Raw genomic sequence first — 22886 nt, 5'->3', positions numbered from 1 at the left:
GCACCAGTCATAATTAACCTTTGACAGTGGACACGAATAACCAGCGTTGGCAATCATGCCCGAATTTGACAAATGAACTTTCAATAGGCGGTAAATCAAGTTTCCAACAAGTGGAGCAGAACACCTTGAATCCTGCCATGGCCTCCAGCCTAATTTACAATGGTGATAAACGGGACCAAGTACTCACCTCCCTGTCTCTGCTTTCTAAGATCAGCAATAACGAAGCTAGTACTCAAATGGCTGAATCAACTAATAATAAAATCTTAGTAGCTTCCCAAGTTCTGCAAACTAATGATTCAGGGAGTCATTGTGCTTCACCTTTCTCCACAAAAGTGAAACCCCCTTCAGAAACTAATTTATTGGTAAACACAGCTACAAACTCTCTACCCGTTAAGGAAGCTATGATTGGAAGTGAAAATTGTTGGGTCTTATGTTTCTTTAATGGATGAGAGTGTATTTATAAATGTAGCACATGCCACCATGACTTACGTTCCATCTTGGAATGGTGGCATGTGGAATGTTTGAGAGTCAGTTGCTGTTTGCTGTCCCTCTGGCCAGTCGCTTTATTGGATGTAACTTATCTGCAATAAAGAAGATAACTATAATTGGAATCAGCTTCTTCTTTTCATTGGCGACGATTGGGAGAACTACCCTGGACCAGCACAGATCTTTTTAAAAGATTATTTACCTTTTTGGCAGCACTTGCATTTTCTGCGGAGTTTAAATGAACTCAAAGCTGGGTAAGAACTTTAACGTTGGATTACTACGTTATTTATTGCCCTAGCAACGAAATTCTTCCTTTACTCAAGCTTGTTGCAGAAGCATTTTTAAGCACCTAGACATTCCTGTGTTTCTCTGTTTACATCTACATACTGCATCTTAGCATGGAGAAAAAAAAATTGTCTTTTCATTAAGTCTTAGCTAATATTTGTTAAGCGTGAACAAGCGTGACTTTATTTTATTATAAACAGCGTTTATTATTGGATGAGTTATCGTTTTGATTTATTTGAGTGCTCTGTGCAACCTTGAATTCAGCGTGACCTTGAAAGACAGAGATCTATACTACTATTATAAAGGAAGAACTTTGAGGCTTTGAGGCGGGTAAACTCGGGAACCACAGCGCCAATCCACACACCCGATACATCGTTGTAATCCTCAGGGTGTGCAGATGGACATAGGCTATATAAAGTTAAAAAATACGTTATATTTAAAAAATTGACATTATAAAAAAAGTAGTCCCCTCGAAGTATTTATTTGTTTATTTATTTATTTAGGAAGTTTTATATAGCGCTGTCAAGACCCGGAGGTAGCAGAGCGCTTTACAGTAATAGAATGACAGAAATCTGTATAAACATATACATAACATAAACATAAACATGAACATAACATATGTAAGGTATAAGCATTCAATGAGTGACATTGTAAGCGGAACATGGGTGAGTTGCCGAGCTTCTTTGGTTATGGGATTCACTGTAGTCACATAGTTCAGGGGTTGCTTGCTGACCCCGGTTATCCACAGCCAAGGGAGCGGATCAGGAACAAGGATTTGAGTTGCCTTTTAAATTCCACAAAAGAAGGAATAGTTCTGATGTGCGGGGGGATGGAGTTCCAGATTTTGGGGGCGTTTCCAGTGAAGGAGCAGTCCGCTGTTCTTTTCTTTCTGGTTTTGGGTAGGATGAGCAGGAAGGAGTTAGAGCTTCTCAGATTCCTGGCTTGGCCTGCTTTTTTGAGTTTATTTGCCAGGTATTCGGGTTTGCCGGTATGGAGGGCTTTGTGTGTTAGGCAGGCTGTTCTGAAGTTACTACGCATTTCTACTGGGAGCCATTTGAGTTTCTTGAGCGCTGGGGAGATGTGATCCGATTTTTTGATGCCGGTAATCCTTCTAGCTGTAGCATGTAGTGTTGTTTTGATCGGTGCCAAGTTCGATTTCGGGATGCCTGTTAGGATTGCGTTCCCATAGTCTAGCCTTGACAATACCAGAGATTGAGTGGCCAGTTTGAGATCCTTGTTAGGAATGTAGAGTTTGATCTTGTTCAACAGTCTGAGGTTAAAGAAAGCACCTTTGGCTGCATTCTTGATGTGTTTTACCATGTTTAGTTTGGGGTCTATGATGATGCCAAGAGATTTAACAGAGTCGGCTAGAGTAAGATTTCCTTAAAGCGCATCGATAGCTTTTAGCCATTCGGTGATTTGAGGGTTGTCTTCCTTGTTCGAGATGAGGAGTGTCTCAGTTTTGTCTGGATTCAGTTTCAAGTGATTGCTTGTCAGCCATTGTTGAACATCTTTCAGGACATCATTTAGTCTATGTATATCAGTGAGAGAGGAAGTTTCCAGATAGATTTGAGTATCCTCCGCGTAGAGGTGAAAGCGGATGTTGGCTTTTCTGAGTAGCTTGGAGAGTGGTTCCATATAGATGTTAAAGAGCTGAGGCGAGAGCACCGAACCTTGGGGGACGCCCTTATTGACCTGTTGGATTTCGGAGGTGAAATTCTTGATTTTTATTATTTGTGTTCGGTTGTGTATGAATGAGGAGAACCATTTGAGAACTACTTCGCCGAGGCCAGCTCTTTCTTGAAGAGCCTTGGTGAGGAGATTGTGATCCACCGTATCGAATGCTGGAGAAAGGTCAAGGAGAATGAGGAGACAGCATTTGTCTGAATCCAGAGATCCGTGGATATCATCTATGATGTTCAGCATCGCTGTTTCTGTGCTGCATCTTTGTCTGAAGCCAGACTGGAGGGGGTCTAGAAGATTGATGTTGTCCAGATGATGAGTCAGTTGCAGGAGTACACAGCGTTCCAATGTTTTGGCTAGTAGAGGGAGGTTAGATATTGGTCTGAAGTTGTTCAGGTCTGTTGAGTCAAGACCTGTTTTTTTCAGCAGGGGGGTAACTTGCCCAATTTTTAGGCAGTCAGGGACCACTCCGTTTTTTAGGGAGCTGTTTATGATGTTGCCCCATATAGGTGCAAGAGAGTGTTTCATTTTCATGATTAGTGAGGGAGGAATGGGGTCAGAGATATGAGCTGATGGTTTGGAGGACGAGATCAGCGAGATTATCTCTGCGTCTGTGATGGGGCGGAAGCTAAGCCAGGGGGTGCTCAAAGAGCCGGGAGAGAGAGCCTGAGGAGCAGCCAAACTGGTCTTATTGGGGTGTGAATTGTTGGGGTCAAGTGAAAGTTCAATTTTTGTGATCTTTTCGTTGAAGAAGTGGGCGAAATTGTTGCAAAGGTCTTTGGACGCTAGCACAGAAGAAGACAGTGGTTTGGACGATTGTTGCCTGATGATGCTGTAAAGTTCCTTCGGTCTATTTTTGGCTTTGTCCAGAGCCTCGCGGAAGAAGCTGGATTTTTTGTTTTTGATGTGGTTGTTGTATTTCCTTCGGGCTGCTTTCAGTTGATCACGAAGGATGGCCGTTGGGTGTTTCTCCACTTTCTTTCCTTGGCTCTTAGAGTTCTCCTTTCTGCGTTGAGGTCAGCGTTGAACCACGTTCTGGAAGGGATAACTCTGCTTCTTTTGAGCTTTAGTGGCGCAAGTTTGTCGAGTATGGACACTAGCTCGGAGTTGTAGCAGTCGATGAGCTCATTGGTGGAAAGGTGCGCTTTATTGGCCGGAAGAAGAGAGCTTAACTGATCATCCAGGATATCCAGGGGTACTTGAGAGAGGTTTCTTGTCCATTTGGGGGGCTCTTGCTGGGGGTTTATGTGAGGTAATGGGGTGATTGATATGAAAGAGGATCATGTGGTGGTCTGACCAGTCGACAGGAAGGATGTGGTTGATCGTGATTGATTTCTTTTGTGAGATGATAGCATCCAGTGTGGCTCCTTTGTAATGAGTCTCCTCGGTGCAATGTTGTTGCAGGTTGTTACCTGCGTTAGAACTGGCTATTTCTGGTAGGCTAAGGCTGACGCTAAAGCCAGGCAGAAACCACCATTCTAGTAAGGGCAAGGAAGTCACACGCCAAGATAACCTCTGCTCACCCCCTTGGTAGCTTGGCACGAGCAGTAAGGCTAAACTCGGAGGCAATGTGTTAAGCATTTGCGCCAGCACACAACAGCAACAACATCCTAGGCACACCACAAAAGGAACTCCACACAAGGTTATATTAAAATAACTTTTGTATTGTCAAAACATATCAGATAAAAATCACACATGTACATTGTGCCAACTGGCACGGGCAACATTCGTAAGGGATTATGTACAGGACAGGGCCACGTGGGCCACTGTCAGAATCAACACTTTGTAGATATAGAAATAGCACTTATAGAACTTAGAATATGTATAGCAAAAAGAATAACAGTTGTAAATCACATCCAGTAACTACTGGGGACAGGTAAGTAGCGCCGGCCGCGACCTGCGTGCTGACGTCAGGAGCACGGGGAGATGCGGCGTCCAGGAGCGCGAGGAGGAGCGGCGGACATGGCGCGGGGGAGGAGCGGTGACGAGCGGCGGACATGGCGCGGGGGAGGAGGTGAGGAGCGGCGGACCGTCGGGAGGAGCGGTGACCAGCGGCGAGGAGCGGTGAAATGAGGAGCGGCGGCTAAGGTAAGGCTCCGGGGGACAATGTCGGGCAGGCAGGGGTCGGGGCTGGCGGGGGACGGCGACTTACACCAAAACAGAAGGATAGAATTTAGATCGGCTGAGGTAAGGCTCCGGGGGACAATGTCGGGCCAGGCGGGGGTCGGGGCAGGCGGGGGACGGGGAGTTACAACAAAACAGAAGGGTACAATTTACATCGGCTGAGGAAAGGCTCCTGGGGACAATGTCGGGGCAGGCGGGGGACGGGGACTTACAGCATCTGCCATTGAGATTTATGCAGAGCGCCTCAACACTGGGCCTTTGTGACATCCGGGGGACAATGTCGGGGCAGGCGGGGGTCAGGGCAGGCAGGGGACGGAGCGGCCGGGGGCCCGGGCTGCTGGGCAAAGTCGGAGCAGGCGGGAGTTCATGTCGGGGCAGGCAGGGGTCGGGGAAGCCTGATTGCTCCCGGACAAGGTCGGGACGGGCTGCTAGTTTATAATAAACAGACTTTGTCCTGAAGCTTGCGCCCAACGCACCTCTCTGCACGAAAGAAAGTTAGCTTTGTGTTTTGAAATAACCAGTGTGTGTTCAGCCAAGCGAGGAAAGGAATGTCTGATTAATGAGGTTCAAGCAAGTTCAGCCAAGCGCGAAAGAAACTTAACCATCAGCTTTGAAATAAACAGTGTCTGTTCAATTTACTATTAAATTCGAGCCTGGAACAGTGTCTGTACATCCAAGAACAAAGAGGAATATTATATTAGTTTATCCTTTATTTTGTGTGTTATTCCTGTGTTTTCTCACTCGTGAAAAGAATTTTCTATGAGCCATGGATTTGTCAATTCAGTTGTGAAAAGGAATTTTCTAATGCGCCATTGCTTTGTCATTTGCGAAAGGAACTGATTTAATATCCAACAACTAAGGCATTTCACTTTGACAGCGCTGTTGTGTCATGCGCAAGGGGACAGCGCCGACACGAGAGGGGCAGTGAAAGGTACGTGGAGCCAGGGGCCTGATTTACAAGAACCACAGGAGACTGTATTGGGATGTAAGTCGTGGGTATCGTCTCCGTCGCCGACTGGCCGACGTGAGCACGCCCCATTATTTATTTACTGTCGGTCACATGACCCTTGCATCGTGACGAGGTGCTGACATTACCTCTCGCGACATTACATTCCTTCCCAACAAGATTATAAAACAACATGACTTTCAAAAACTTCTATTAAGATCAAACAGCTTTCAATGATTAAACTCCACATCATCCGCACCACCAGGTGACGGATGTTCAGCATACACAACAATACTCATGGAACAGTCTTACGTGACATAGTCCCTCAGTCTGGACGATGGCTCAGGGTTTCTTCGCAGGTGATACTGAGACAGACCTCGACCACGGTGAGAAGGACTGGCTACATCGGGGATCACCTCGGACTGACGGTCATCCAGCAGACTTGGAGCATCGGCACCGTTGTCATCGTCAGTGCGCCCAGCCTCAGCTTCATCCAAATCCACATTCTCAGGGGCACCGCTGACTGGCGTAGAAATCCTGACTTCTCGGCCGCTAAACTCCAGTCCTGAAGCCGAATCAGCAGGGGTGACCGGAGTCACAGGTTTAGCATGGAAGAGTTTGAAATGAGACACGTTGCGGGACACGGTTTCCCGTCCCGAGTGGCAATAACTCTGGTTCCTTTTATCTTCAACACTGTCCAAGGTGATTTCTCGTAGGGTAATTGAAACTTGCCAGCATGGCAGCGATTTTGTAGCAGGACTAGGTCTCCTTCCTTGATCCGGCTCTCTTTGGCACACCTACTGAGACTCACATGTGCGTGGGTCTCCTTCCGTGGAGCATCAATCCTTGGGTCATCCGGACTCTTCAGCTGCCAGCGAGGATGATGGGGTATTGTATCGGTGACGACCCGACCCATCAGCAGGTGAGCAGGTGCCACCCCAGTGGTGGCATGAGGGGTCTGTCTGTAGCTCCGAAGGAATGAAAAGATGGCCAGTTCGAGGGATTGTCTCTTGTCATGAGCGATGCGAATCACTTTGTTAAGAGTTCTCATGAAATGTTCGGCCTCACCGTTAGCTTGAGGCCAACGAGGCATGATTTGACAATGGCATATACCCAGGGCTGTAAGGTATTCAGATAGATCCTGTCTCTGAAATGGGGCCCATTATCTGTTCATAGCTCTTGTATCAATCCATGGGTTGCCATTATTTTTTATAACTTGGGTATCACCTCGGCGGCACTGGGAGATCCCACGATCTCCACCTCAGGATATTCCGGATAGTCATCGATGGCTACCAGCGTGTGTCGACCATCTGGTAGACTGCCAAAATCCATGCTCACGCAAGGCTAAGGTGACTGTGGTCGTGGCTCCGTGATGATTGGGGCAGGGTGTGGCAAATCCCCCGTAGCTTGACAGGCAGGCCACGACCTGACCATGCTCTCCACCAGCTGGTCCATGAGGGGAAACAACACTTTTGTCCGAAGACAGGACTTGGTCTTGACCATGCCCTGATGTCCCACATGGGCCAACTGTACACACCGTTCGGTGAGCGCCGTAGGGATAACTAGGCGATGTCCTCTCAGTAAGCATCCGGTCGGATCTTCGGTGAGCTCATCCTTTACGTGATGGAGGCTTTCCATTATCCTTTGAGCCTCCATGGTCAGAATTTTCCAACCCTCTTTGGCTTTGTGCCAATTTCCATGCTGGAGAATTTTCTTGGCTCTCTGAAGACATTCATCTCTGGCAGTGGCCTCGGACAGATTCTGCATGGACAGAGGGATGGGACAGGACCGGGCAGTTATACATCTGACGTATTCTTCAGTGTCCGCAGCTTCCTCCATTTCTTTGTCAGTAGCCTCGCGACGATGTCGTGATAAGTAATCCGCTGGATTGCGGGACCCCGGTTGGTATTCCACGCGACAGTTGTAGTCTTGAAGTTGTAGCATCCATTTCTCAATTCGTGGCAGGGGTTTTGTGGATGTTCCTGCAAATAAGGCCACCAGAGGCTTGTGATCAGTTCTGACCACAAACGGTTTCCCATACACATATTGGTGGAAATGGCGACACCCCATATGAATGGCGATTGCCTCCTTCTCTATTTGAGAGTACCGCTGTTCCGTTATGGTAAGGGATCTACTTGCAAAGGCTACTGGGGCCCAGTCTTCTTCCTGTCGTCATTTTTGTAGAAGGACTGCACCAAGGCCAACCGGGCCCGCATCCACGGCGATTTGAGTCATTTTCTCTGGGTCGAAGAAGACCAGTGTTGTGGCTTCAGAGAGAGCATTTTTTATATCCTTGAAGGCCTTTTCCTGAGGCGGGCCCCACTTCCAGGGGACCGAGTCTTTGGTCAGTTCCCTTAGTGGCAATGTAAGGGTGGTCAAGTCCTTGATGAATCGCCCGCAATAGTTGACCATTCCCAGAAAACTGTGAACTTCAGTCACACTGGCAGGGGCAACCGCACTCTTAATGTCTCGCACCTTATCGGGATCCGGGTTGACCCCCTCCGTGGAAAAGGTGTAGCCAAAAAACTGTAGTTTGGTCTTTAGGAATTCGCATTTTTCCCGATGCAGCGTGAGACCAGCATCTCTCAACCTTCGCAGCACTTGCGTGAGCCGGGCATTGTGTTCCGGCAGGGACTTGGCATGAATCATTATGTCATCACCGACGTTGATGACCCCTGGGATGTCCGCAATCAGCTCCTGTATCACATTTTGAAATACCTCGGTAGCTCTGGAAACCCCGAAGCTGAGCCGGGTGTAGCATCGCAGCCCCACATGAGTTGAGAACATAGTTATGTTTCATGACACCTCATCAAGGACCAGTTGATGGTAGCCAGATTGTAGGTCAAGCTTGGAGAACCAACAGGCTCCGGCCATTTCTCCAACGAGGTCATCAATTGTCGGGGTGATGTGGCGCTCATGCTTTATGGCAGCATTGGGAAGGCGCATATCAACGCAAATGAGCACTGCTCCGGGCTGTTTGGGTTTTCGCGTGACTACAATGGGGGAAACCCATGGCGTTGGACCCGAGACCTATTCAATAATCCTGGCAGCCTCCAGCTTCTTCAGCTCCTGTTCAACTTGTGGTCTCAAATGGAAGGCAATTCTTCGATGTCGCAATGCAACAGGTTGAACTGTCGGGTCTACATGAAGATGTACTTCTTTTCCCTTGAACCTCCCAATGCCTTCAAATACTTCAGCAAATTCCTCCTATAGATGTTGTATGGACTCCTGATGTACGCTGAAGGCAAATGAGGCCATGCCTAGGTCTTCGGCAGCTCTACATCCTAGGAGCATGCCCTGGCCATCCTCGGTGACATATATGTTGGTGTGGATCCTTCGTTCTCCATGGGTCACCGTCGTCTTGAAGCGCCCCAGTATCTTCAGCGGTGTTTCCTGCCCATAGGCGAATTCTACGATCGCCGATGGCTGCAGCGGGGGTGCAGGTCGCAACATGCGGTGTAGAGCCACAGCCATAATGTTAATGGTGGCTCCAGTGTCTACCACAGCCATGACTTCGTGGTCCCCTACTTGGATGTTGCATTGGGAAAGGCGTTGAGCTTTTCGCGTGGCCGCGCCGATCATGTGCACCTTATGCACCACTCTCTCTTCCTCCTCGTCATCATCCATGTCGCTGGGTGATTTGTCACCCTCCTGCACCGCGTTGACTCCCTGACGTGGCCTTATGTACTTCTTGGCCCTGCACACTATTTCAAAATGATTTAAACGTCCACAGCCTGAGCATCTTTTTCCTTTGGCAGGGCAGTCAGCTTGCTGGTGTGGTGGTCCACCGCAATATCCACACATGGTGGCTGGGGTCGTTGGAGCATTGCGTGGTGTTTTCTTGGTCCATTTCGTTGCGGGCTTCATAGTTACTGCGTTGACTGGCTCCGTCTTCCCGGGTCTCGAAGGGCCGCCTCCATGTGAGCTTCTCGAGCTTTGGACAGCTCCTTAGTACGCCCTAGAGTTAAGATTTCATCTAGGGGATTGCCAGACTCTTCGAGGATCCTTTCCCTAAGTTTGGCAGAAGCACACCCTTGTATTATCTGTCCCCTTATTTCCTCCGTTGCGTGCAGGAACCCACATGTTGAAGCTAGATTTTTTAGTCGTGCATGGTAGGTGTCCAATGACTCCTCCGGAAGTTTCCGTGCCTGGCGGAAAATAAATCGCTCATAGTCCTGGTTGGCCATTGGCTCGAAGTGAGCGTTGAGCGCATTTATCAGGGTGTGATGGTTTTTTGGCGTCGCTTCCACGATCGTTTTGGCGATGTTGTGTATGTCCTTCCCACCTAAGTGGAGCAGCATCGCTCGTTTTTGATCCTTGTGTACCTTGGTAGCCTCGAAGGAGATCTGCAAGCGGTCCACCCAGTCTTTCCATTTGGGCGCAAGGGATGACGGCGATCCTTCTACTATGAAGGGCTCAATTGGGGGTATCTGCGACATGATGCAGTGCTACGTGCGAATGCTGTGGTCCTTTCTGCACGCTTCCTGTTGCTAGGCCTTCCTGCGCTGACTTGTAAGCTGGGAGGGGCGATGTGCTTTATGCGGCACTAGTGATCCCCTCTACAGGAGGTATTGTAGCGTCGTAATGCAGCTGGGGTGCTGCCTCGCCAGTGCGCCAGGGATGCTGACTGTGGCGGTATGGTCAGGAGACGTGTATGTGGTTCCACTGTTCTGTGTACGTCTTGTGGTGTTCTCCCTTGTTGGCAATTATAGGCCTTTCTGCTCTGCCACGTGTTGGTGTGCCGGTATGGCTGTACTGATATCCCTCCCCAAACGAGCAAGGCAGAAGTAGTAGTGCTGGCACCGGTGGCCGGATCGGGAAACACTTCCTCAGTCCAGGCGAGCTGCTTAGGGGCCAGGATGCAGGTGGTGATGGCTCGCGCAATGCCCTCTCCCCGCACCGAGTCCCAAACGGTGCGGGCCAGGCACTCCGATGTGCTACATGTGCTGCGGGTAGCCGCACGTGTATTCCCCGGCCGCGCGGAGCAAATTGCGCGGTGATTGTGAAGACGGGGCCACGCCGGCCGCCTCAAGCACCACACAGGCGCAGCAGGCACGCCACCCACCGCTGCCGGGGCCGCGCTTGCGACCAGTGGCACCCCGGAGCCTTACACTCTGCAGGCTCACCTGGCGGCCACGCCGGGCCTCTTCACAGGATCTCAGCAGCGTCCCACAGGGTCGGCGGACCGGGCGCCAGACCGGGGCAGCGCCGGTAGAGGGGCACGAACGCCGCGAGCTCTGTAACACGCTCGCAGCCGCCACACAAATTTACGAGGGCACCACCCTCGTCGCCAAATGTTGTGTCGTGCGCAAGGGGACAGCGCCGACACGAGAGGGGCAGTGAAAGGGGCCTAATTTACAAGAACCACAGGAGACTGTATTGGGATGTATGTTGTGGGTATCGTCTCCATCGCCGACTGGCCAACGTGAGCACGCCCCATTATTTATTAACTGTCGGTCACATGACCCTTGGTTGTGATGAGGTGCTGACATCACCTCTCGCGACATTACAAGCGCTCACCTTCAAAAGTAAACACAGTGCGTGTATTCGTGCGTGCATTCGCGCTGTGAAAGCCATCTCTCTTCTTCAAAAGTAAACACAGGTTTCAGCGAAGGCCATCACAGCCGGCTGCGTTATTACGTCAGTGCTTTGCTTGTTTCCCAGGCAACCGCAAACATTTATTTCTTTGGCCTTTCTCCTGACAACGGATTTATGCGTTTCAAGCCTCGTTTGCACATTTCAAGTTCAAGGCATTTTTTTTACGTTTTTATGTAATTGTAATTAGCTCATGACCATGGAATAATGCTGTTTTCTTTCGGAGTTTTGGTAATTCTGTTTTCTTTCTGCTGATTAACTGCAATTCCATATTTTACTCAATTTTGAGATTATATGTGCATTTCTGTGATGCACACACTTATCTGAACATATTCCAACAGATTTATCATTGAATTTCATCGTTTTGGGACTGTTTGTTTCATAATTCACTGCAATTTTACACAATATATTTATATTGTATCCTGATTATATTTTGCACTAACCAATTTATTTTTTCAACAGGGACTGTACATTTTTCTCAAGATTCATTTTATTCGTAATTCATGTTAATTATTATTATTGTTATTTTCCATAATGCAACAATCTATTTTACCACCTCCGCCATTTCTCTCCACTCCTGGAAATCCTCCTCTTGAGTGGGAATTATGGTTTGAGTGTTTTGAGGCTTCCTTTAAGCCATTGAAGCAGATGTATTTAGGCAAAAGGAAAAAAGAAAAAAATTGCATTACTACGCCATTCTTTTTGTACTGAAGGAAGGAAAGTTTTAAAGCATCTTCCTCCTGCGGTCGTCATGGATTAGGATGACACTATTGATGAATATGCTTCAGCTTTAAAAGTTTTAGATCTTAGATTTAAAAAGAAGCGTAATATTATTATGGAAAGACATAAATTTTACATGAGAAAACAGTTACCTAGCGAATCTATTGAAACGTTTGTAAGTGATTTAAGAGTGTTAGCTGCTGCATGTGACTACAAAACTTTTCATGACGAAATGTTGAGATCAAATTGTTGAAAAAACTATTAGCAAAAAAATTCAAGAAAAGTTGCTAATTACAACTGCTGTTTTTTTTATCAAATGGCTTTAGACACTAAGACACCTACTCTAGCTATAAACAAATATGTGGTTAAAAAATAAGTCAAGTATGATAAACAAAAGAAAGTCTTTGAATGTTACATGTGTAGATGCAGGAATCATTTGGGAAAAGCTCCTTTTTGTCCTGCTTTAGACAAGTTTTGTGCAAAGTGCAAGAAGAAGGGTCATTTTTCGAAAGTTTGCAAATCGAAGCCAATGTATACTTCTTCCAAGTCAACTTCCAAACCTACCTCTAAGAAAAGTTTGGCCATTGGGGCCAAACCTGAGTCAAATTCAACTTCTGACAGTGACGATGGAAATGAGATTATGATGTTGTCTAAAATTTGTGTTACTGAGTCTCAGAATACTCCATCTACGTCCACTGGTGATGAAAGTGTTTCACATATATTAAGATTACAATTATCAAATATTAAGTGTCCTCACTGTCAAGTGGAATTTCATGGTAAAGAAATTGGTATGATTGCCGATTCAGGCTCCTTTTTCACGTTAATTGGTCCTGAAGAGTGGCGGAATTTAAAATCATATGGTGTTTCTTTAAGGAAGTCATTCATCAAACCTGTGGCTTATGGTGGTAAACCAGTTGATGTTTTAGGTGAATTTGACTGTACTTTTACCTTAAGAAAACGTTCTGTTCCAGCTACAGTGTATGTTGCTGATGATAAGTATTCACTGCTGGGTTGGTTAGAACAGAAAAACTTAGGTATTATTCTTGATCCAATCAGTGAGTCAGTCAAAATAGCTTTATTCGATCAATTACAATCATAAAAGCATAGAAAGATGCACAGTATTACAAAAAGATAAAATCTATAACATTCCATAAGCAATGAAAAATAAAATTCAGGGTTAAATATTTCATGTTAATAGTGTTAAGCATAACAGAAGAATCTACTACACAAATGAGTAAAACAATTTAAAAGCAACAGTCAATAGAGAAATAAGAATTAGACACATATTAGAACAACCGTATAAGGGTTTTTTTTTGCTTCTTACTCTGACTGCTGCAACTAAAAAACTAGCAATATTAAAAATTTCCCAAGGGCTATTCAACAACTGCAGGTACACTAAGGCTGGTCGAACATTGCAAGAAGCCCTTATTTTTATAAAATGGGGGAGATAAAACGCTTCCGTAACTGCAAGTAATGAACGCGAAACATTACATAGTGCATGGTGTCTTGCCTTGAAAAACTATCACAAGAACAGGGGCCCAAGACCTCTGGCCGGCTCCAGCCCAAGGGCTTAGCCAACAGATAATGTAAAAGGTTAAACCTCAACCTGGTCAATAAAAAACGATGTCTAGGTTTAGTAACTACATCCAGGTAGGTCTCCATCACGATAGAAGTTTTTTAAATCTGATGAGCTCGTACTGTAGGTTTTGATAGTTCAGCAACCTCTCTTTCTGTGGATGCAAGGCGCAAAAATGCTGTCTTTCCCCAACCCACATCCTTGTTACATAGATTTTCTGAGTTATTAAAAACATCGGGCCGACCCAGCTCCCTTGTAATGTTTTTTACATTACTAAGCCATGGAATCCTGCCTGCCCTGTCCAATAACATACAATCCCTAATGATTTTGCAGTTTAGCTCCAGTTCTGGGTTACACCATATAGAGATCCACTTAATAAAAGGTGACATTTTAATTACATCGGTCACATAGCCAACACCCAGTTCCTCATGTATAATATACGACGATGTAGACTAAGGCACTGAAAGCAAGCTTCTTAAAAATGTGTTTACTACAATTTGGATCTCTGGACAATTTGTGAACCCCCAGATATCAGAGCCATAACAAGCAATAGCTATACACTTAGATTGATAAATGTTTAACATTGCCTTCATTGGTTTAGCACCTAGCTTTCGTGCGAAGTCAAGTATCGAACCTGTGGAGCGAGCCATGGCTAATCTTTTTGCCCTTCTCTGTGCAACCCAGGAGCATCTCTTATCAAATAAGACGCCAAGATATGGAAATGAGGCGACCCTGCTTATTTCGTTCCCATCACAGCCAAACGTCTTGGTTTTGCTGGTCTTTTCTCCTAGACCCCCAAGCCTGTGATTTGGAAAAGTTGACGTTTAGGTCCAGTGCACCCATAAAATCAGCAAACGACAATAACAGATGTTGAAGTCCCACGGCAGTACGTGCCAATAAGGCTCATCATCTGCATAGAGCAGAGCTGGAATCAGTCGATCCCCCACACGGGCAATATCCTGAGCAGCGCCGCACAATATCAGGTCTAGATTGTGGATATAAAGGGTAAATAGAAGAGGAGCCAGAATACACCCCTGTCTGACTCCTGTTGTCACATCTATCTTCTGTGTCAGGTTGCCCATTTGGTCGTATCTTACTGCAGCCGAAAGATCCCTATGCAAGTCTGACAAAAAGTACACAATATTTTTGTCCATACCCATTTCTAATAACAGAGTCCACAGCTTGGATCTATTTACTCGGTCAAACGCCGAGGATAGATCCATAAACGCAATGTGGAGGGATCCTTTTTTGGCTACGGTGTACTTTCCTATTATAAGATACAAATTAAGACACTAATCAAGGGTGTTTCTGCCTTTCCGAAAACCGTATTGGATGTCGGACATATACCACGTTCATCAATCCATTCGGTTAATTTGTTTAGCACCACCCTTCCCATCACCTTAACCGTGGAATCAATCAGGGATATAGGCCTGTAACATCCTGGATCCCCTCGATTACCCTTTCTAAAAACCGGGACTATAATTGATGTGGACCAGGATTTAGGCAGTCCATATTGACATGCCTTGGTTGGCCAGTAACTTTGCCCATAGAAGAACATCTTTTTAAAAAGATCAGCCGGAAGCCCGTCCGGGCCAGGAGCTTTATTGCCCGTCATTTGGGTAATGGCTAAAGCCACTTCTTGTATGGAAAAAAGCAAACTGTATTCAGGTGTCGGACACAATGGCCCTGTGTTCCTCCTGTCGTTGCAACTATCATAGATATGATTAAAATGGTTAAGCCATAGTTTTTCTGAGATGTTACACTCAACAGCATTGCTCTTGAGGCCAGAGAAAAGGGGCCTATTTACTATTTCCCAGAATTTTGAGCTGTTCTTGATTATGTCAACAGACACAGACAGCAGGTTTTCTCATGCTTCTTGTTTGATTTGCAATTTGCGTGTATGCCTGGCCTGATTATACTCCGCCCTTGCCCTGATTATTAAACTCCTATCCTGGGGGTTCTGTTTCAAGGCACATATTAATTTCTGATGGGTGGAGGTGCATTTATGTTCGAACCACCTCTCTGCTTTAACAATACCACTTTTATTAGGTAAGGAGAGGGCACTGGCTACATGCTTGCATATCCTATCAAAAGCTGTGGCAATCACCACACCCCTATGTGAACTATCTTGTGAGATAGCTATCTCGTTCCCTATGGTGTTTAATAGATCATGTAAAAAAAGATCTGGCACCACTTTGGCCCATTTCAGTCTATGGCCTTGATTCTTGGTCTTAATTATGGGAACCCTAGTTCTTGAATCAACCCTTTCTGTAAGTTTTAAACAGTCTTTTAGACTGATACAAATAGGATTGTGGTCACTATAAGAGGACCACCTTGCCGTATAATCCAGGACCATGGGAATCATGGTAGTGTTAACAAATATAAAATCAATAATGGAAAACAAGCTCCTGCCTTTGAAAGAAGGGATGCTCGCTTCTGATGTATTTGGCAATGCCAGCCCAAAGTCCGCTATCATGTCCTCTAAAAGTCCCCCTTGTGGAGAGTGTTCAAAATGAATATCCAAATTGCTCCCTGGTCCCAATTCATCAAAAACCTGACACTTCTTGTAGCACAAATGAATGTTAAAATCACCAAGTAAAATAATAAGAGACTGATTAATTTCCTTCGCCCTATATTGATCCAAAAAGCGATTAAGACTGCATAACTGTTCATTTACAGAGACCTTCTGAAAAGAGTTATAAAAATTGAGAACCAATATTTTCTGGGCTTTTATGGGACTAATCTCGACCGCTAAACAGTTTTCTGTCCCTGTTTCCAATTTTCGGTGGCTACCATTCACTTTTACCGAAATCATCCTTAATAGACCTCCCCTAGCGCGACCAGCAGCCGATGTTTGGGCCGTCTCATTATAGGAGGTATACCTATCCAGCCAAAAGCTATTTTCAGAGTCCCATGTTTCCTGAAAGCCCAATATATCATATTCCTTCAGTGGGATAGTCCACCCAGGGTCGTCTTCATTTGCTTTAAGATAAGCTACATTCCAGCTTAAAGATTTCAAGATATCTGCCCTCTTTACCATTGCCGTTATTGGAGTGCTCTGGGCAGTAATGGGCTGACTCTGGGACGTCTGCGCCAGTGAGTCATTATGACTGGTTAGTCAATCATTGGTGTCTAACTAACTCAGTTGGGAAAATCTATTGGCCAGATCTAACACAGCCCCCCGGGATCTCAATTCAGGAGCTGTACCTAATATCGGCAGAGTTACATGATCTTGATTTTGGGGCTGAGAAAAAGTATATTTTTCTTTTAGCTGATGCGTACTTCTCTGCTCAATATGTGACCCATCAGGATTTACTGCAGGATTCCTCCATCGCGATGTAAAGCGCTCAGTTATGTTACTCATGGGTGGGCGATAAAAAAAACCCTGGGGAAATGCTCGAATATTGCCATTTTCCGGCGTGCCAAACTCTTTAAACAATGATTTTGCTACAATGATGTGATTAAAATTGACAACAATACAATCTCCCTCAAATGACTTTACTCCCTGTCCCACCCACCCCACCCGTCTCGTCATAATGATGTGTGATGCAACATTAACCCCTTCCTCAGAAAACTTTGAGCACCAATACTTTACCTTACGAATTAGGTCATCTGGGGATTTGGTCACGTTACATTTCAAATAAGGGACCCCTACTAACACAGCAGATAAAGGAGTTGCCTCTGGGGGTAAGCGATGTCTGCATTTATTTTCTTGTACATTTAGGGATTGATTGGGCTGCATATTACTAACAGTAACTAATGGCTGTATACACTTTGATTGTGGCCCAATAAAGTTACGAGGGACTTCAGAGAGGGGTTTGTCAATTTTAATAGCCAAATCATTGGGATCTAAGCTAGAGCTCCCAGCGTGCGCAATCTGACTTTGAGCCCCAGTGGTGGACTCTACTTCAAATGAGCCTGAAACAACTTGGGCCATCCTCCTCTGCACAATGTCAACATGCATCCCCCCTATCAACCACTTTATATTACTCAAATGCTCATCTATAGAGGTTAATTTGATTAACAACGGCTCCAAAGAATTTTTAAGAGAGTTCAGCAAGTCTACTTTAAATGTCCTCATAACAGTCTCAAAATATAATTCTGCAGTTTTATCCACAGTGATGGCGAGGTTGGCTTCAGACCGATCTTTACTCCCTAGTGGGCCACAGCACCTTCCAGGCCCGGATTCTTCAGTGTTTATCCCCGGTGTCAAACCTTTCAAACCTTTCCTACGTTTCCTTTTTGGTATGTCTCTGTTCTGGCAGAGGGAGTGGTTCCTCTCTCCCTTTCATCATGAACTAGTCCGTGACCCTGTTCTTCTGGCTGGGTGGCGAAAGTCCCTGTGACAGGAGTTTTCACCCTCTCCACGAAATCAGTGATGTAATTGACATCACTAAGTGAGTCAGTAATAATACTGTGTGGTTACACATCTATTCCTGGTACTCCCCCTATGCCCAGCTGCTCCTCAACCACATGTATTTCTTCATTTATGGCCCCCACAGCTGTCATCAAATATGAGATTATGGAGGCACAGTTCCTGGATGTTTTCGCTTTTACTTTTCCCCCCTCTGAATTGGGCGGTAGTTTTCGCTTACCCATGTTGGAGTGCAGGTGTTCGGGACCTGGCCCAGTCCAGTCTCTCCAAAACAACAATAGAGGAAGTGTAGAGGTAATGATAGAATCACCCTCCTGACTGATCTATATAAACAACGGGATTCTATCAATGTGTACAAGTGAGTAAACTTAATAATGGTGATGGTGGGTCTAAAGGTATGGCCCTTTCTTGTGATGACAAGATGAGGGCACCATGTGCTTTTTAAAATACCCCTCACACACTAAGAAGCCCCTTAGTTTCATGCTTCATCATCGGGGTCTTCCCGACCCTCTACGGGGCGGGGCATGCTACGACCTACGAACTACGTGGGAGCACTGATAGTTGTGACGATAGGCTATGTGTGGTGTAGTGTACGTGATATAAGTGAAGTGTAGGGACCTATTTAGTGATTGTAAAAAAGTTAAAATTTCCCTGGCTAGTAGAAAAAATAGAATTTATTAGGTTCTCTAGCTGGGAACGTTAAGAAGGGGTTTGTGTACGTAGGGCAAATTGCTTACTACCAGGTCGACATGTTTCGTAAGTAGTCCCCTACTACTTACTCATCAGGACCTCTGATGGTCCCTACAGGAAAAATAAACTCAGTTTTGTAATCTAAAGAGTATATGCCTATAGTCCTATAACTAGGTAGCAAAAATCGGCTACCTGGTTAGGCTTCCGGGCTTGAGTGGGCCCTTAGGGAAGCTTGGAAAAATCTGACCGGATCTGGTCTCTGTAATGAGAAAAGGGAAAAGGGGGAAGAAAAAGCACAAAGGACATGTAAAACAATGCTACATTTATCCATTCAGATGATACTCGATGCCTATTTACACAGTTATCATATTGTCATTGCGTGGCCCTATCAAGTATATGCCCGCTAGATTGATTGAATGTGCACCGGGACACAAAAAATGGTTGTGTCAATCGATGTCGCTAACAAGAAAGGGCCATACCTTTAGACCCACCATCACCATTATTAAGTTTACTCACTTGTACACATTGATAGAATCCCGTTGTTTATATAGACCAGTCCAATCTCTGCCAGGCGCGGACGGGCGCAGACAGGCCCGCCCTTGGCCCGGGCTTCACCCACGCGTGTCCCGCGCTGCTGGAGCCCGCAAGGTTTTTACAGCGCCTCCAGGCGCACAGGGATTGCGTTGGCGGCAGCGCCGGCCACAAATGAGTCTGGGACTGGAAGTCCTGGTCCTTGCCCCCCACTGCAGTAAACAAATCTTGATCCAAATAGTGAGGAACAAGTTCTTCTCAGAGATCAATTTATACCTGTTTGCAACATAAATTCTTACGATTGGATATCGGCTTTTCCCACTGTATTTTCTAACACACTGGGTAAGATCAAAGGGTTTTCTCATCAAATTATACTTAAACATGATGCTCAACCAGTGGGACACAAATCCAAAAGGGTTCCTTTAGCCATGAGAAAAGAGTTAGCCTTAGCGCTAGATTCCCAGTGCAAACAGAAAATAATTGAACCTATTGAAAGTTCAGAATGGCTTTTGCCAGTTGTTTTGGCCAGAAAAAGACATCCTCTTCCGAACATCACGGAAATGTTATGTTCCCTTGAGGATGCTAAGGTTTTTACCACATTGGATATGTCATCACCAAATTTCTCTTAAGAAGGACAGTCGTCACCTTACCTCTTTTGTAACTCCTTCTGGTGCCTATCGATTTAAGAGAATGCCCTTTGGGTTAGCCTTGGCATCAGCGGTGTTTCAGAGGGTTATGGTGTCTTTGTTTGCCAATGTACCTAATATTAAATGTTTTCAGGATGATATGTTGATTTATGGTAAAGACATGGAATCGCATGATAAAACTCTGGCCTCTGTCCTATCCATTTTAGATTATCGTGGTGCAACTTTAAAGGCTGAGAAGTGCAAATTTGCAGTTCAAGAAGTTAGTTATTTGGGTTACAAATTATCAGCAAAAGGGATAGAACCTAAGGAGGACATGATTTCTGCTATAAAGTGTTTTCCCAGTCCTCAGAACAAAGATCAACTTTGCTCATTTTTTGGTATGTTAGAGTTTTATGCCAGATTTATACCTAATTTTAGCAGTAAAACACATGGTTTAAGGTCACTCATGAAAAAAAATCAACAATTTGTGTGGTCAAACGATCTTGAGAATGAATTCCAATCTATCAAACTGGAGTTAAGTAGTGCCATTCCTTTACAGAATTTCAACACACAAGACCATTCTATTGTTGTCACTGATGCTAGCCAATATGGTCTAGGTGCGGTATTACTCCAAAAAAGGGGTGATAAAGAAGAGGTTGTAGCTTTCGCTTCACGCAATTTGAGGGGTGCTGAATCAACTTATTCAGTTGTAGAGCGAGAAGCTTTAGCTTGCTGGTGGGGTGTGAATCACTTCAGACAGTATTTATGGGGTTCTGAATTCACGTTACTAATGGACCACAAACCTCTTGTCAATCTGTTTTCGACCAAAGGTGCTGGGAATGCTACCCCACGCATAGCTAAATGGCATTATAGACTGATGGAATTTCAATTTCATTTAGAATTTATACCTGGAGCGAAGAACATTTTTGCTGATTGTCTGTCTAGACTCCCTTTAGCCACAGGACATTATAGTGAGTCAGAAGAGGAAGAATTTTGTATTGTGACCTCCTTAGCGGATTCTGATTTTGCGTGTATCTCTGAGGATGAGTGGAAGTTGGCGGTTGCGCTAGATGTGGTGTTTAAAGAGATTATTTCAATGCTGAGTAAAGTTTGGGCATCCAAAAGTGAAGAAACTGATGCTTTCAAACATGTTTTTTCTGAGTTGAATTTTGAATGTGGTCTACTCAGGAGACTGGATTTATTAGTTGTTCCATTTTCTCTTCAGAATAGAATTTTGGAGATTGCTCATGAAGGTCATATTGGTATGAGAGCAATGAAAAGGAGACTTAGGGCCCGATGTAGGTAGGCAAATACCGGTCGGAAACGGCCGAAAATACCGATTTTCGGCCGTTTCCGGCCGGTATTTGGATATTGAGATGTAGGGGCATGTTAAATTACAGAATCGGTAATTTTACCGAATCTGTAATGTTTCCGATGCGCTAAAATACCGAATTTGTAAAATTACCGAATCTGTAATTTAACATGTAGGTAGCACTGTAATCAGTGCTACAAGGGTTTAAGAGTTTGTTCTTTACCACCAACTAGAAGTTAGTGGTAAATAATGAAAACCCTTCAAAAAGCATTTTTTTTGTACTTTAAAACATGTGCCATGTTAGATCCCCCCTAGCCTTTTGGCAGTTCCAGCAGGTGTCCCTGTCTCTGAAGCCACTTTCAAACGTTGGTTTAACTGGGTGACCTTCCTGCGGGGGGTAGACAACATCACCGCAAACCACCAACCGGCCAACCATACAGCAAGAAAGGAGATGTGGGCAGCCCTAGACGCTCATCTGGAACAATAACCCCCCCCCCCTCTTTCTTCTTTCTCTTTCTTCTCTGCCTAAAACCAACAGCCAAGTAAATGTTTCAAACTGTATTGTATTGTATATGCAAAATTTTATTTTCAATAAAATACTTTGCAATAAAAAAATGTGCCATGTTGCAGACATACATGCCCTAAGGGCATGTATGTCAGCAACATGTGCACCCATGCACAATTGAGGGGTGCAACAGGGTGTCAAAGTGGCACCCTGTCCCCCTTTCAAATTCGGTAATTTTGGCATTGATTCCTATGGGCCTCAAGGCCCATAGAAATCAATGGCAATTACCGAATCGGTAAATACCGATTCGGTAATTACCGAATCATTCCGATTCGGTAATTTCAAAAGTAAAATTACCTACATTCCATTTACCTACTCTTAAATACCGAATCGGTACGATTCGGTATTTAAGAGTAGGTAAATCGAGATTACCTACATCGGGCCCTTAGAGTGGTATTTTGGTGGCCTGGTTTGGATCGTTCTGTAGAGCATTTTGTAAGGGATTGCATCTCGTACGCCACTAGTGACAAAACTCAGGTGACTTTTCCTAGCCCTGTTGAAGCCAAACCTGTGCTAGACAAACCTTGGATCAAATTAGCGATGTCATAGGTCCTATGTATGTGTTGGAAGAGAGGTCTAGATATGGTTTAGTCTTCATAGACTATGGGGCAAAGTGGCCAGAAGTAAAATTTGTGAGGGCTGCAACTACTGTGGAGGTTGTTTCTTTTCTTCAGTCATTATTTTTAAGGGAAGGTGCTCCTGTGGAACTAGTAACAGATAACGGGGTACAATTCATGGCTAAAGAATTTCAAGAATTTCTGTCTCATTGAGGTGTTAAACACATTACTACTTCGCTTTATCACCCTCGCAGTAATGGCCTTGTAGAGCACTGTAACAGAGTTATGAAGGATAACATACAATTATCTGTGGTAAATGGGTTGAATTGGAGGAAGGAGCTTTCTAATTTACTTTGTGCATTACGAACTACTCCTAATGCTGCCACCAAAGTTTCTCCTTTTACTTTATTGAAAGGGATGTCAGCTTCTTCGAAGTTAGTCAGGCCTTGGATAAGTAAAGGCTAATAGTCTGATTGCTCAGGGCAAATACATTACTAAGGAATCGATTAAAGGAAGGAAACAAGTTTGTTTCAAAGAAGGAGATTGGGGCAGCGTTAAGTTTCCTGGTTACATTGCCAAGGGCCATTCCAAGTTTTCTTGTCCCAAACAAATTGTTTCTGTTAGGGGGAGGTCAGTGATGTTAAAGGATGGTAAATGATGGAACATGGAAAGTTTGTATAAACAGAATGTGCATATTAACTCTAGGACTGAACCTCAAAATGTGCCTGTTCCTGTACATCATGGAACTGGCTCTGCACATGATAAACCTGTAATCCGGGTTTCTGAGAGAGTATGAAAGCTTCCTGTTAAATACA

The sequence above is a fragment of the Lissotriton helveticus genome, chromosome 2_1, assembly GCF_964261635.1.
Source record: "Lissotriton helveticus chromosome 2_1, aLisHel1.1, whole genome shotgun sequence".
NCBI classification, from domain to species: domain Eukaryota; kingdom Metazoa; phylum Chordata; class Amphibia; order Caudata; family Salamandridae; genus Lissotriton; species Lissotriton helveticus.
Note: the sequence above shows the minus strand (reverse complement) of the source record.